The sequence below is a fragment of the Leguminivora glycinivorella genome, chromosome 9, assembly GCF_023078275.1.
Source record: "Leguminivora glycinivorella isolate SPB_JAAS2020 chromosome 9, LegGlyc_1.1, whole genome shotgun sequence".
Classification (NCBI taxonomy): Eukaryota; Metazoa; Arthropoda; class Insecta; order Lepidoptera; family Tortricidae; genus Leguminivora; species Leguminivora glycinivorella.
The window spans coordinates 8,704,678-8,718,550 of NC_062979.1; positions in this window are offsets into that span (position 1 = coordinate 8,704,678).

Below are 13,873 nucleotides of genomic sequence, written 5' to 3' on the forward strand. Positions count from 1 at the left end.
TAAAAAGGATGCTTGGGAATGAGTATCATTTGTCTCAACAAGACGCACCTCCAGCACATTCGGCAAATGGTATTCTAGCGTAGTTTCAGACTAATTTGGCAGTTTTTTATCCGAAACATGAGTGGCCACCCAGGCCTCCAGGTTTAGGCGTATTAGACTATTTTGTATGGTCATACATGCTTTGAAGACTAATTTTTTATAAAATCATAAACCTAGATCATTTCAAAAAGGTTATCGAGAGTATTTGGGATGAAATGTGAAGAAAACGGTGCGTGCCGCGTGTGATCCGTTTGAGAAGCGTTTAAGGCTGGTAAACAAGTTAATGCTGGAGTTATTCCAAAACATTTGTTGTGAATGTAGTAAATAAGAGTGCCATTCATAAAATATAATAATAATGTAGTAACTATTTGTTAATTTTGTTTTATTGGCTATTTGTGCTGCATTCAAACTTATTGGACACGGTATTGTCACTATAAGTTGCTTAAATTCTCACTATACTTCAGGGAACATTTCGAATTTCAGACTTAACAGTTTTAGTCCTGACTTTTTTAAATTAGCTACCGAACTTTATTTCTTGATGCCTGTTTTTGGTCATGCCAATATATGTATATACAAAAAAAGAACAAACAAAATATAAAAACAAAAAGATCGCTGTCAGGATCGAACCTGAGAACATCGGCATACGAAGCCAGCGCACTACCACGGGACTACGTCTTGACTTGCTGAGTTCGACGAAATTATGGTATAAACTACGAAGTTACTAAGTATTCTGATGAATTCTCGTTCTCGAGAACATTCTCAGAAGTTACCGAAAATTCTCATGAGGAATGTTCTGCAACTTTGGAAACTTCTCGACCGTGCATTGCTAGGTAAGCCTCATTTAGTATGGGATTTTGAACAACGTGCCATGCAGGGCATTTTGAAAACATATCTCAAACAAACCCATTCTAAAACGAAACGTACCTAACTTATTTAAATGTTTGTTTACACTAGGAACCCTGTATTCATAAATCTAACCACCAATTCACCGTCTCTAATCCACACACTTTATAAATATTTCGTGAATATTAAAATTCCACACTTCCTACTTACGAACCACGGAACCTACTTCAATAATGCATAGCTCGGCCGTAAAACGTACTGAATGCGACGCGGGCCCGCTAAATGGCCCACGGTAAGAATTTAGTGTTAAAACGTGCTTCAATTTGCCAACGATGTGATAAAAAGAAACCGCAGCGTTGCAATGTGTAAAGTTTATACGGTCGTGTGTGACACGTTCGAAAGTTTGGGTGATCGATCAGCTGGGAAGTGCTAGACGAACGGGCTCGAACTAGATTGAGATTTAATAGAGACACTGGTACAGTTTAGGGTTAAACAGGAGAGTATTTAAGTGGAAACTATTCAGACGTTTAAAAACACTGTCGTTCTATGTCGGAAAAATGTGGCCACTGAGGCTGCAAATCTATAGGTGCCATGTCGACTAATAATTCTTCCTCCTACTTCCAGTTCGCCAGCAAAATATACATACAGTTGATAGTAAAAAGAGGCAGACAAGGTACCTAAGTGATCGTAAAATTAGATAGGTACCAAAAACCCGTATACCTACCCCTAAGCTTACATACAAAGGTAAAATTACTTATACACACACGCCCGTTTAGGATGTAAATGAATACAGTAAAGCATACTGTTAAATATTTTTACAAGATAGCCAACAGTGCCGGAAATCCTACACGATTAAACGAAAGCTCAAGGGCTCTCGAAGTAAAATGATTTTCACTTGTACTAAAATTGAACACAGTTGCAAAATTAAAGTCGAGAAAACATTTTTAGACAAGGTTAAATGGTGTTTGAAGGCTTTCAAGATTAAACAACGGACAAAAACTGTCTCTAACTGTTTTTATCCGTTGTTTTTATTTTACTTTATGTAAATTGCTTATTACCAAATCAATTTGTGTGCAAACTGTTTCTTTTGAAGTTATTTTCTTAATGTCATCTGCAGAGCATGTTACACGAGTATAGAACATGATACAATATATATATCTAAATATATAAAAGAAGAAGCTGACTGACTGACTGACTGACTGACATATCAACGCACAGCCGAAACCGCTGGTCCTAGAGATTTCAAATTTGGTACGTAGGTTCCTTATATAGTGTAGAGGAGCACTAAGAAAGGATTTTCCAAAATTCACCTCCTAAGGGGGTCAAATGGGGGTTCAAAGTTTGTATGGGGAAACAAGATTAGTTTGACTATTTTATTCGAAACTTCACAGGAAGATTCCTTAAGACATATGACTGAATACGTGTTTCAGATTTTTTGAAAATTTAACCCCCAAAAGGGTGAAAAGGGGGTGATAAAGTCAAAAAATCAATATGGGTATCGTTTTTATGGTTTATCGGGTCGCTGATTACGATAAATACAACGTTTTTAAAATCTAACGAGGCGGAAGTGAAATACCTTCTCCCCTGTTGTGGTGCAATGGGGTTTAAATATCAAAAAAATATATAAAAGAAGATATTGACTGACTGACTGACATATCAACGCACAGCCGAAACCGCTGGTCCTAGAGATGTCAAATTTGGCACGTAGGTTCCTTATATAGTATAGAGGAGCACTAAGAAAGGATTTTTCAAAATTCGCCTCCTGAGGGGGTCAAATGGGGGTTCAATGTTTGTATGGGGAAACAATGTTAGTTTCACTGTTTTATTCGAAACTTCACAGGAGGGATCCTAAAAACATATGACTAAAGACGTGTTTCAGGTTTTTTGAAAATTTAACCCCTAAAAGGGTGAAAAGGGGGTGATAAAGTAAAAAAAAACAATATGGGTATCGTTTTTATGACTAATCGGGTCGCTGATCACGATAAATACAACGCTTTTAAAATCTAACGAGGCGGAAGTGAAATACCTTCTCCACTGTTGTAGTGCAATGGGGTTTAAATATCAAAAAATATATAAAAGAAGAAACTGACTGACTGACTAACTGACATATCAACACACAGCCGAAACCGCTGGTCCTAGAGATTTCAAATTTGGCACATAGGTTCCTTATATGGCGTAGAGGAGCACTAAGAAAGGATTTTTCAAAATTCTCTTTTTAAAAGGGTGAAATGGGGGTTCAAAGTTTGTATGGGGAACAAGATTAGTTTGACTATTTTATTCGAAACTTCACAGGAGGATTCCTAAAGACATGTTTCAGGTTTTTTTAAAATTTGACCCCTAAAGGGTTGCAAAGGGGGTAAAGTCAAAAACACAATATGGGTATCGTTTTTATGGTTTATCGGGTCGCTGATCACGATAAATACAACGATTTTAAAATCTAATGAGGTGCAAAAGGAATTTTCTCCCTGTTGTTGTGCAATGGGGTTAAAATATCCAAAATAGCCATAAGTATAGATTTAGTTTTTATCTTTACTTCTGGTTTAAGAGATTTCAAATTGACACGGAAGTTCCTTAGAGGAGCACTAAGAAAGGATTTTTCAAAGTTCACCTCCTAGCATGATAATTTGACAGGGGCAAGGACAGGGACAGGGGGACAGGGACAGGGACAGGGACAGGGACAGGGACAGGGACAGGGACAGGGACAGGACGGGATAGGGATAGGGATAGGGATAGGGATAGGGATAGGGATAGGGATAGGGAAGGGATAGGGATAGGGGGATAGGGATAGGGATAGGGATAGGGATAGGGATAGGGATAGGGATAGGGATAGGGATAGGGATAGGGGATAGGGATAGGATAGGATAGGATAGGATAGGGATAGGGATAGGATAGGATAGGGGGATAGGGATAGGGATAGGATAGGGATAGGATAGGATAGGATAGGGGATAGGGATAGGATAGGATAGGATAGGATAGGATAGGATAGGATAGGATAGGATAGGATAGGATAGGATAGGGATAGGATAGGATAGGATAGGGATAGGATAGGATAGGATAGGATAGGATAGGATAGGGATAGGATAGGATAGGATAGGATAGGATAGGATAGGATAGGATAGGATAGGGATAGGATAGGGATAGGATAGGATAGGGATAGGGATAGGATAGGATAGGATAGGATAGGGATAGGATAGGATAGGATAGGATAGGATAGGATAGGATAGGATAGGATAGGATAGGATAGGGATAGGATAGGATAGGATAGGATAGGATAGGATAGGATAGGGATAGGATAGGATAGGATAGGATAGGATAGGGATAGGATAGGATAGGGATAGGGATAGGATAGGGATAGGGATAGGGATAGGATAGGATAGGATAGGATAGGATAGGATAGGATAGGATAGGGATAGGATAGGATAGGGATAGGGATAGGGATAGGATAGGGATAGGATAGGATAGGATAGGGATAGGGATAGGATAGGATAGGGATAGGATAGGGATAGGGATAGGGATAGGATAGGATAGGGATAGGGATAGGGATAGGGATAGGGGGATAGGGATAGGGGATAGGGATAGGGGATGGGGATAGGGATAGGGATAGGGATAGGATAGGGATAGGGATAGAAATAGGGATAGGAATAGGGGACGGGGACGGGGGCGGGGATAGGGATAGGGGACGAGGGACAGGGACGGGAAGGGGACGGGGACAAGGATAGAGATAGGGACGGGGATAAGAATAGGGATTGGGGTCGGAATAATCGGTCGGCAATCGATATCTAGGCAGTGTAAAATGCAGGTGGCTCAGTGGGAAGGGATTAAGTAGGCATCGGCGAGTATCCTGCATCCGTAATAACTATTAAATTCAATGTGCTGTAAGAAGATTGTTGTTTGCTTGCCTTTTTAGGGTTCCGCAGTCAACTAGGAACCCTTATAGTTTCGCCATGTCTGTCTGTCCGTCCGTCCGCGGATAATCTCGGTAACTTAGCACTAGAAAGCTGAAATTTGGTACCAATATGTATATCAATCACGCCGACAAAGTGCAAAAATAAAAAATGGGAAAAAATGTTTTAGTATGGTACCCCCCCCCCCCTACATGTAAAGTGGGGGCTGATATTTTTTTTTCATTCCAACCCCAACGTGTGATATATTGTTGGATAGGTATTTAAAAATGAATAAGGGTTTACTAAGATCGTTTTTTGATAATATTAATATTTTCGGAAATAATCGCTCCTAAAGGAAAAAAAGTGCGTCCCCCCCCCTCTAACTTTTGAACCATATGTTTAAAAAATGAAAAAAAATCACAAAAGTAGAACTTTATAAAGACTTTCTAGGAAAATTGTTTTGAACTTGATAGGTTCCGTAGTTTTTGAGAAAATACGGAAAACTACGGAACCCTACACTGAGCGTGGCCCGACACGAACTTGGCCGGTTATATGTTTACGTTTGCAATAAGTATAAGCAAAATGGAAAAAATTGTAAGCGATAATGCAAGGAAGTACTTTTTACCCTAACGACCATAGCGTCGAGATACTGGCTATGTGGGTTGTATGAAGTTTCCAGTATAAATATTTATATAGGTAAAATACATACATATTAGTACCTACTACCTACGCTGTGGTCGCTGTGTAACAATTCTACAATCATTGCAAGAATTTCTTTTAAAACAATAGCAATATGTGTAAGGTACAGTCAGCCAAAAAAGTGGTTTACCACTTTTCAATCAATAGAGTCGAAAAGTGGTAAACCACTTTCTTGGCTGACCGTACAGCAAATAGATTAGTTACAATCCCCCCCCAGTCGAGAATTGCCCCGCTATACCTTAATCGAAATAATCGCGGACAGATGTACCTACAAAGAAACCTACGGATCCAAATGAAAATCTTATTCTTTGTAAACGTTTCAATAAGAATACTTTTATTACGCGGGCGAAGCCGCGGGTAAAAGCTAGTATATATATATATATAAAATTTGTTTATTTATTAGTCCATAAATATTACAGAGGCCCTGCAAAACTGTTTAACAGTTAGACTGCATGAAATAAAACTATGGAAACGGATTAAATCGCGTATAGTGAATTTAAAATTCATCCCGACGTTTCGAACTCTTTACAGCGTTCGTGGTCAACGGGTGACTGAGGAAAAATTACAATGTGCAAAAGCTACCAACATACAAGAAATATTAACGAACCATGACCACAAATAATATAATTTATTAAGGCAGGTTCACACACTATTAATAAAGCTAGTTATACAATATTCAAAAAAATTACCATTACTTACTATCTTAAAAAAATTTTTTATCCGTTTCCATAGTTTTATTTTATTTTATTTTTATTTCTTGGAGATACAACAGAAGTATGTGACAGGATAATAAAGATTACATTATCAACAATACATCGAGATTTGTTCACGTACTTCCTTAAACGTTCTCACTAAAACATTTTATTTCATGAGTAACTATCACGGTAACCGAAGACAATATTAGTTAGACGGCAGTTTGACATAAATGTAACATGCTAATGTAACGACGGTCTGGCTCAGTCGGTAGTGACCCTGCCTGCTGAGCCGCGGTCCTGGGTTCGAATCCCGGTAAGGACACTTGTTTGTGTGATGAGCACAGACATTTGTTCCTGAGTCATGGATGTTTTCTATGTATATAAGTATGTATTTATCTATTTAAGTATGTATATCGTCGCTTAGCACCCATAGTACAAGCTTTGCTTAGTTTGGGGCTAAGTTGATCTGTGTGGTCCGGATTAAACGAAAGCTCAAGGGCTCTCGAAGTAAAATGATTTTCACTTGTACTAAAATTGAACACAGTTGCAAAATTAAAGTCGAGAAAACATAAGAGACATGACAAAAAAGATTTAAAAAATTATGGGAGGTGGTCAAAGTTGAGTTTAACGTCTTTGTGATTGTTAAAGTGATCTAATGTTTTTTTAATCATTTATTATGAACTAGCTTTTGCCGGCAGCTTCCCTCGCGTTACACAGACACATAAAGTAGCCTACGTCACTTTTCATCCCTTCAACTAGATCCACTTAAAAAATCACGACAATTTGTCGCTCCGTTTTGCCGTGAAGGACGGACAAACAAACAGACACACAAACTTTCCCATTAATAATATCAGTATGGATTACTGACAAAATAGACAGCTGCCGTGTAAATTATCATTCATATCTGAAACAAAAAAGTTACCGTTAAAAAACCGTTTCACACTATAATTAGGTCATTTCTCATTTCCCAATTTCTGTGTGTTCTATGTTAATATTTCGGGATCGTACAGGCCATTAAGTGGAGTTTGTTTCCACATAATTTCCCACGAGAGGAAAAATGGAAGGAGTCGCTATTAGAGCTTCTTTCAATTTGTTTCTTTTCGTCAACAAATGCCGATCAAATAGATCAGTATGATTACCCAGAGGACGAATTTCATAAGACAATGTCAAACAAGGGAGGCCTGTGGATAGGCATAACGTATAAATATACTGATTGTGATTAATATATTTGATTTTCTTACATTCGTATTCGCGTTATGAACATATCTAGATGTTTCTATTTATAGGATGAAATTAACATAATTAAAACGGTATTAATGGAACCGGAAATGGGAAATCTGACTTAAGACGCTACAGGAGCGAAAATGCTAACATGGATGCTAACATCAATTTAGGAATTTCAGTTATTATATAACTAGATTTATCAAAACAACTTCAGTACAACTCAGATAAAAGATATTGCGAAAAAATCTTTAAATTCGAAATTCCGCTCTCGACTGTTTCCTCCTTTAAGGGCAATTTTTTTTTGTTGTATGGTACCAAATTTGGCATGTCCTACCTCTTCTGACAAAGATTGCACAAATTCTATATCACTTTTTTAAAGGCGTTTGATATGTATGCATAAATAAATAAATTGTCTTTCAGAAATTATTAGTTTTGAATGAATATTAGTCATATTTTTAATAAAAACTTCTGTTTGAAGTCAACAAAAGTGTTGTTTTTCCCATGTCCTACCATGAAGTACTTATGTTTCATATGCGTTAAAATATTATTTTTGTATCATAACAATATGTTTTTATTTACTTAAATGTATCTTTGTACATTAATTTCTAATTTAAATAACACTTTATCTATCATAAATAGTTTTAGAATACTAAAAAATCATTTTAAACATAAACCACAAAAAGTAGCTCTGTGGAAAATCCTACTGAGTTACGGAGAAATTTCGTCAATATTTACTTATTTTACTACTAAAGTGGTAGGTTATTTTTTATTCTGGCAACATTATAATGTCTTGCCGTGTACGCCATAATATTGGTTATTGGTTGTCAATCGCGCGCCACAACTCGTGAAGTAAGGATTTGTTCGAGCGTCTTTTAGAGGTCCGTTTTTGAGTTCCACATAGTGACTACGTTTTCGAAAGTATGTTGTATATTTTATTAAGAAACTACCTATTCATATTACTAGTTAGTTTATCTATTTTAATAATATATAACGTTTATAGGAAGAGTTTGTATAATTTAATTTACAACCAGAATTTTGTTTCTCAAAGGCGTAACCGTTACGTTCCATTGAGATATATTGTTTCTCTGTGTGGAACGATAAAGCCGCGTTATAAGTTCACATTTATATTTTTACGGTTTTCATCTTACTCAATACTTTAGTACTTTACGATACATGTCGTCGTCACTTTTTTATATGGATGTTTAATTATTTTCATGAATGTGATGCAATATACAAAGAAAACAAATTACTTAATTAAGGGCCTTAATTTTTATACGTGAGGCGTAAAATGAGTCCAAAAGTAAATATTTTGAAGACACTGAATATGTACACTTTTTCTGAAAAAGGCTCAGTTGTTTTTTATTTGAGATATTAACATCCACGTAAAAATAGTTTGCTTAATTGTTTGACGTAGTTAAATTAGCTCCAGGTTAATCGCACCCTTAGTTTTATGTTACGTTCCACTGAGAAATTGTCTTAGCAATTTCTTAGACGTAAATTTAATTTTTTATAAGATTTTGTTAGCCTTACCTACCTGTGAGTATGATATTACTTATATAAATCTAACATCTTCTTTACATTTAATAGGAGTTTATAGTTAATTTTTCTACAGATTTTTATGTTTTTACTAAAAAAAGTTTTGAAATTTTTTGACCACAATGGATATGTAAAAGTGATTTTTAGAGGGTTATTATGTGTTTATTCTACTGTTTTAAAAAAAATTAAGTTCATTTTGTTAATATTTCTAATATTAATAAAAGATTTCACATATATACGTCTTTTTTGTTATTTTTATACATTAGTAAGTTTGTAACTCAGTGGATCACCCAATTCACCCAGCTCCAGAAACACCGATTAAAGTTCATTTTTTTCTCAGTTCTCACAAAAATGCTATTAATTTCATTGAATTTTATGTAGGTGAATGACTAATGAACATGAAAAAACAATTGTTATCATTCAAACTAACAACATTTATAAAAACATAAGTTTTTCAAAACGCTACAACAAAATAAAAATCCGCCCTTAAAATTTAATCAATCGTAAACAAAATTTGGGAATCTGAATTACAATGAAATTGTCTGTAATTTTAAATACCAGTCCTATTTTTGCGCCATAATCAATAAGGCCGTTTTTGGAAAATTTTGATAGGCTCTAGATCTAGAGTGTTTTAAAATAAGAATATAAAAACAGCCCGACACAGAGAAATGTGTTGAAAGAATCAGTGCTCTATGTTCAAAAACCAGGGAGGAAATAGTCGAGAGCATTTGTATGGGAAATTGACCCCTCCTGTATCGTCTTAAGTACCATTTTACTTTCAACGAGAGGTTCAGGATTTCACTACATTTCATTTTCAGTCAACATAATACAAATTAACATCATTTCATCAAACTAATACATGCAAATGTAACGTGTTGTTTAGAAACGTCCAACATAGATTTAACCTGTACACTTTGGCCATAATTAAACAAAACAAACATTCAGGACAGCAAATAGTTACTCAGTCTAATTAGCGAATTCGAGCTGCATTACAAACAGTATGCAGTCCAGTGGCACCCTAAAAGTTTAATGAATCAATTTGACCCCCCGTTCGTTATTTATTGATATAGCTAATCAGAGAAATGGGTAATCCATTAGGTTCGCAGGTCAGTGCCGGCGTTTTGATGGGAAGGACGTATATTTTTCTGGTCAGTTAAAATTGTTCGAAGCTGATTTTAAAGTCCATATCTAGATTATTTATCAAACGAAACGTTTAAAGATATATAAAATTATAACATTGAAAGAAAACGCACCATAAAGATTTATAAAATTAATCAGTAGTCATCAAAATTTCAAAGATACAAACAATTAAAAAAATATAGGATATTAAAATTATATTTTTTAAATAAGTAAGAAAAATTTAGGCAATCACTTCTAGAATTCAACAAGTAATACAAGTAAAGTTAAATAAATAACCTTGTCGAAACTATTACAACTGATTTAAAATTTAACGATTTTTACTTATACGAGTATGCAAACGGGAATTAATCATCGGGTAAAACATTTTTTTTTAAACTAACCTTTGTTGTTTTAAGGACTTTTGGACAAGAAGGCATTGTCCACATCCCGTTTGCTTTAAGTATTATAAATATCCTTGGTACAATGCCTCAAGGGCCTATTTTAGACATTAGCTAGCTTTTAAGTTTAGCCTTAGTTTCTTATATAATTATGTAAATATGTTCATGTAAATAAAGAATTTTTTAGTATGTATGTATTTAAATAAAAGTATTATAAGTAGGTTATAAATTCATAGCTCTTCATTCTCTTCAAGCATAGTACTTATATTTTGGTGACTTAGTAATAGACAGTAGCACCCTCTATAATGTTTTAGAAACTTTAGTTCTGCCGACGACATGGTGGTTTCATTACAATTGGTATGAATTTACACCGATGTAATGTTTAGATCAAAACCTAAAAGCTACAGACTGTGCCATATATTTTAACAGGAACATCAAATCTCTTATTTATAAAATGACCTATGTCATACTACTATCCTTACACGGTATAACACTTTTGAACAAACTCGATTCGGTACACCGTATTGGCACAGTATAAGGAATATTCAGTAGTTAATCTCCGGCAGGTAGATGCGGGCGGTCTCTACTGCGCAAGGTCACGCAGGGTTGAACAAAATCTTCGTACAAAGTAAGTTGTTGTTATCTAATAGGTACTGTAACTGTACGTATTAGTATAACAATACCACACCAGTCAATATTGAATACACAAAAAAATATTATTCATATATTAGTCTTATAAGCGCAATACTAGATTGTGTAACGATCCCGAGCAAAATGAGATATTCACGGGGACGGCTTTTCACATCACGTATGTGGTAATTTATATATTATACTTAGATATTATTTAAAACAAAAACGCACTTTCTACTACGTACCATTCAAGTAGGTACGTGTTTTTTTCTTAAATACTGACGAAATAGTATTTACACAATATTTAAGTAGGTACCAAACTTTCGAGATAAATAAGATAGATAGCATCATCTACCTAAATAAAAAACAAGTATTTGGTTGCAAAGTAATTAATGTCGTTACAGGTAAATCCTTATTGATTTTAATGCATCACTATATCTCACTTTTACCTAACGCTGCAAAAATATAAGTATACTAGCTTTTACCCGCGGCTTCGCCCGCGTAATAAAAGTATTCTTATTGAAACGTTTACAAAAAATAAGATTTTCATTTGGATCCGTAGGTTTCTTTGTAGGTACATCTGTCCGCGATTATTTTGATTAAGGTAAAGCGGGGCAATTCTCGACTGGAGGGCCATTGTAACTGATCTATTTGCTGTACGGTCCGGTTTTGGCTGACTGTACCTTACACCTATTGTTTTTAAAGAAATTCTTGCAATGATTGTAGAATTGTTACACAGCGACCACAGCGTAGGTAGTAGGTACGAATATGTATGTATTTTACCTATATAAATATTTATACTGGGGAAACTTCATACAACCCACATAGCCAGTATCTCGACGCTATGGTCGGTAGGGTAAAAAGTACTTCCTTGCATTATCGCTTACAATTTTTTCCATTTTGCTTATACTTATTGCAAACGTAAACATATAAAAGGCAAGCAAACAACGATCTTCTTACAGCACATTGAATGTAATAGTTATTACGGATGCAGGATACTCGCCGATGCTTACTTACTAATACCTTCCCACTGAGCCACCTGCATTTTACACTGCCTAGATATCGATTGTCGACCGATGATTCCGACCCCAATCCCTATTCTTATCCCCGTCCCTATCTCTATCTTTGTCCCCGTCCCTATCTCTATCTTTGTCCCCGTCCCCGTTCCCGTCCCGTCTCTGTCCCCGTCCCTCCCCTATCCCTATCCCGTCCCCGTCCCCTATTTTTATCCCTATCCCTATCCCTATCCCTATCCCTATCCCTATCCCGATCCCTATCCCTATCCCTATCCCTATCCCCACCCCTACCCCCACCCCCACCCCTACCCCTACCACTATCCCTACCCCTATCCCTATCCCTATCCCTATCCCTATCCCCACCCCTACCCCTACCACTACCCCTACCCCTATCCCAATCCCAATCCCAATCCCAATCCCAACCCCAATCCCAATCCCTATCCCTAACCCAATCCCTAACCCTATCCCGTTCCTGTCCCTGTCCCTGTCCCTGTCCCTGTCCCTGTCCCTGTCCCTGTCCCTGTCCCTGGCCCTGTCCCTGTCCTTGCCCCTGTCAAATTATCATGCTAGGAGGTGAACTTTGAAAAATCCTTTCTTAGTGCTCCTCTAAGGAACTTCCGTGTCAATTTGAAATCTCTTGAACCAGAAGTAAAGATAAAAACTAAAGCTATACTTATGGCTATTTTGGATATTTTAAGCCCACAACAGGGAGAAAATGCACAACAACAGGGGAGAAAATTTCTTTTCCACCTCATTAGATTTTAAAATCGTTGTATTTATCGTGATCAGCGGCCGGATAAACCATAAAAACGATACCCATATTGTGTTTTTGACTTTACCCCTTTGCACCCCTTTAGGGGTCAAATTTTCAAAAAACCTAAAACATGTATTTAGTCATAATATGTCTTTAGGAATCCTCCTGTGAAGTTTCGAATAAAATAGTCAAACTAATCTTGTTTCCCCATACAAACTTTGAACCCCCATTTCACCCTTTTAAGAGGAGAATTTTGAAAAATCCTTTCTTAGTGCTCCTCTACGCCATATAAGGAACCTATGTGCCAAATTTGAAATCTCTAGGACCAGCGGTTTCGGCTGTGTGTTGATATATCAATCAGTCAGTCAATATCTTCTTTTATATATTTAAACCCCATTGCACCACAACAGGGAGAAGGTATTTATTTCACTTCCGCCTCGTTAGATTTTAAAAACGTTGTATTTATCGTGATCAGCGACCCGATAAATCATAAAAACTATACCCATATTGATTTTTTGACTTTATCACCCCCTTTTCACCCTTTTAGGGGTTAAATTTTCAAAAAACCTGAAACACGTATTCAGTCATATGTCTTAAGGAATCTTCCTGTGAAGTTTCGAATAAAATAGTCAAACTAATCTTGTTTTCCCATACAAACTTTGAACCCCCATTTGACCCCCTTAGGAGGTGAATTTTGAAAAATCCTTTCTTAGTGCTCCTCTACACCATATAAGGAACCTACGTGCCAAATTTGAAATCTCTAGGATTAGCGGTTTCGGCTGTGTGTTGATATGTCAGTCAGTCAGTCAATATCTTCTTTTATATATTTTTTTTGATATTTAAACCCCATTGCACCACAACAGGGGAGAAGGTATTTCACTTCCGCCTCGTTAGATTTTAAAAACGTTGTATTTATCGTGATCAGCGACCCGATAAACCATAAAAACGATACCCATATTGATTTTTTGACTTTATCACCCCCTTTTCACCCTTTTAGGGGTTAAATTTACAAAAAACCTGAAATACGTATTCAGTC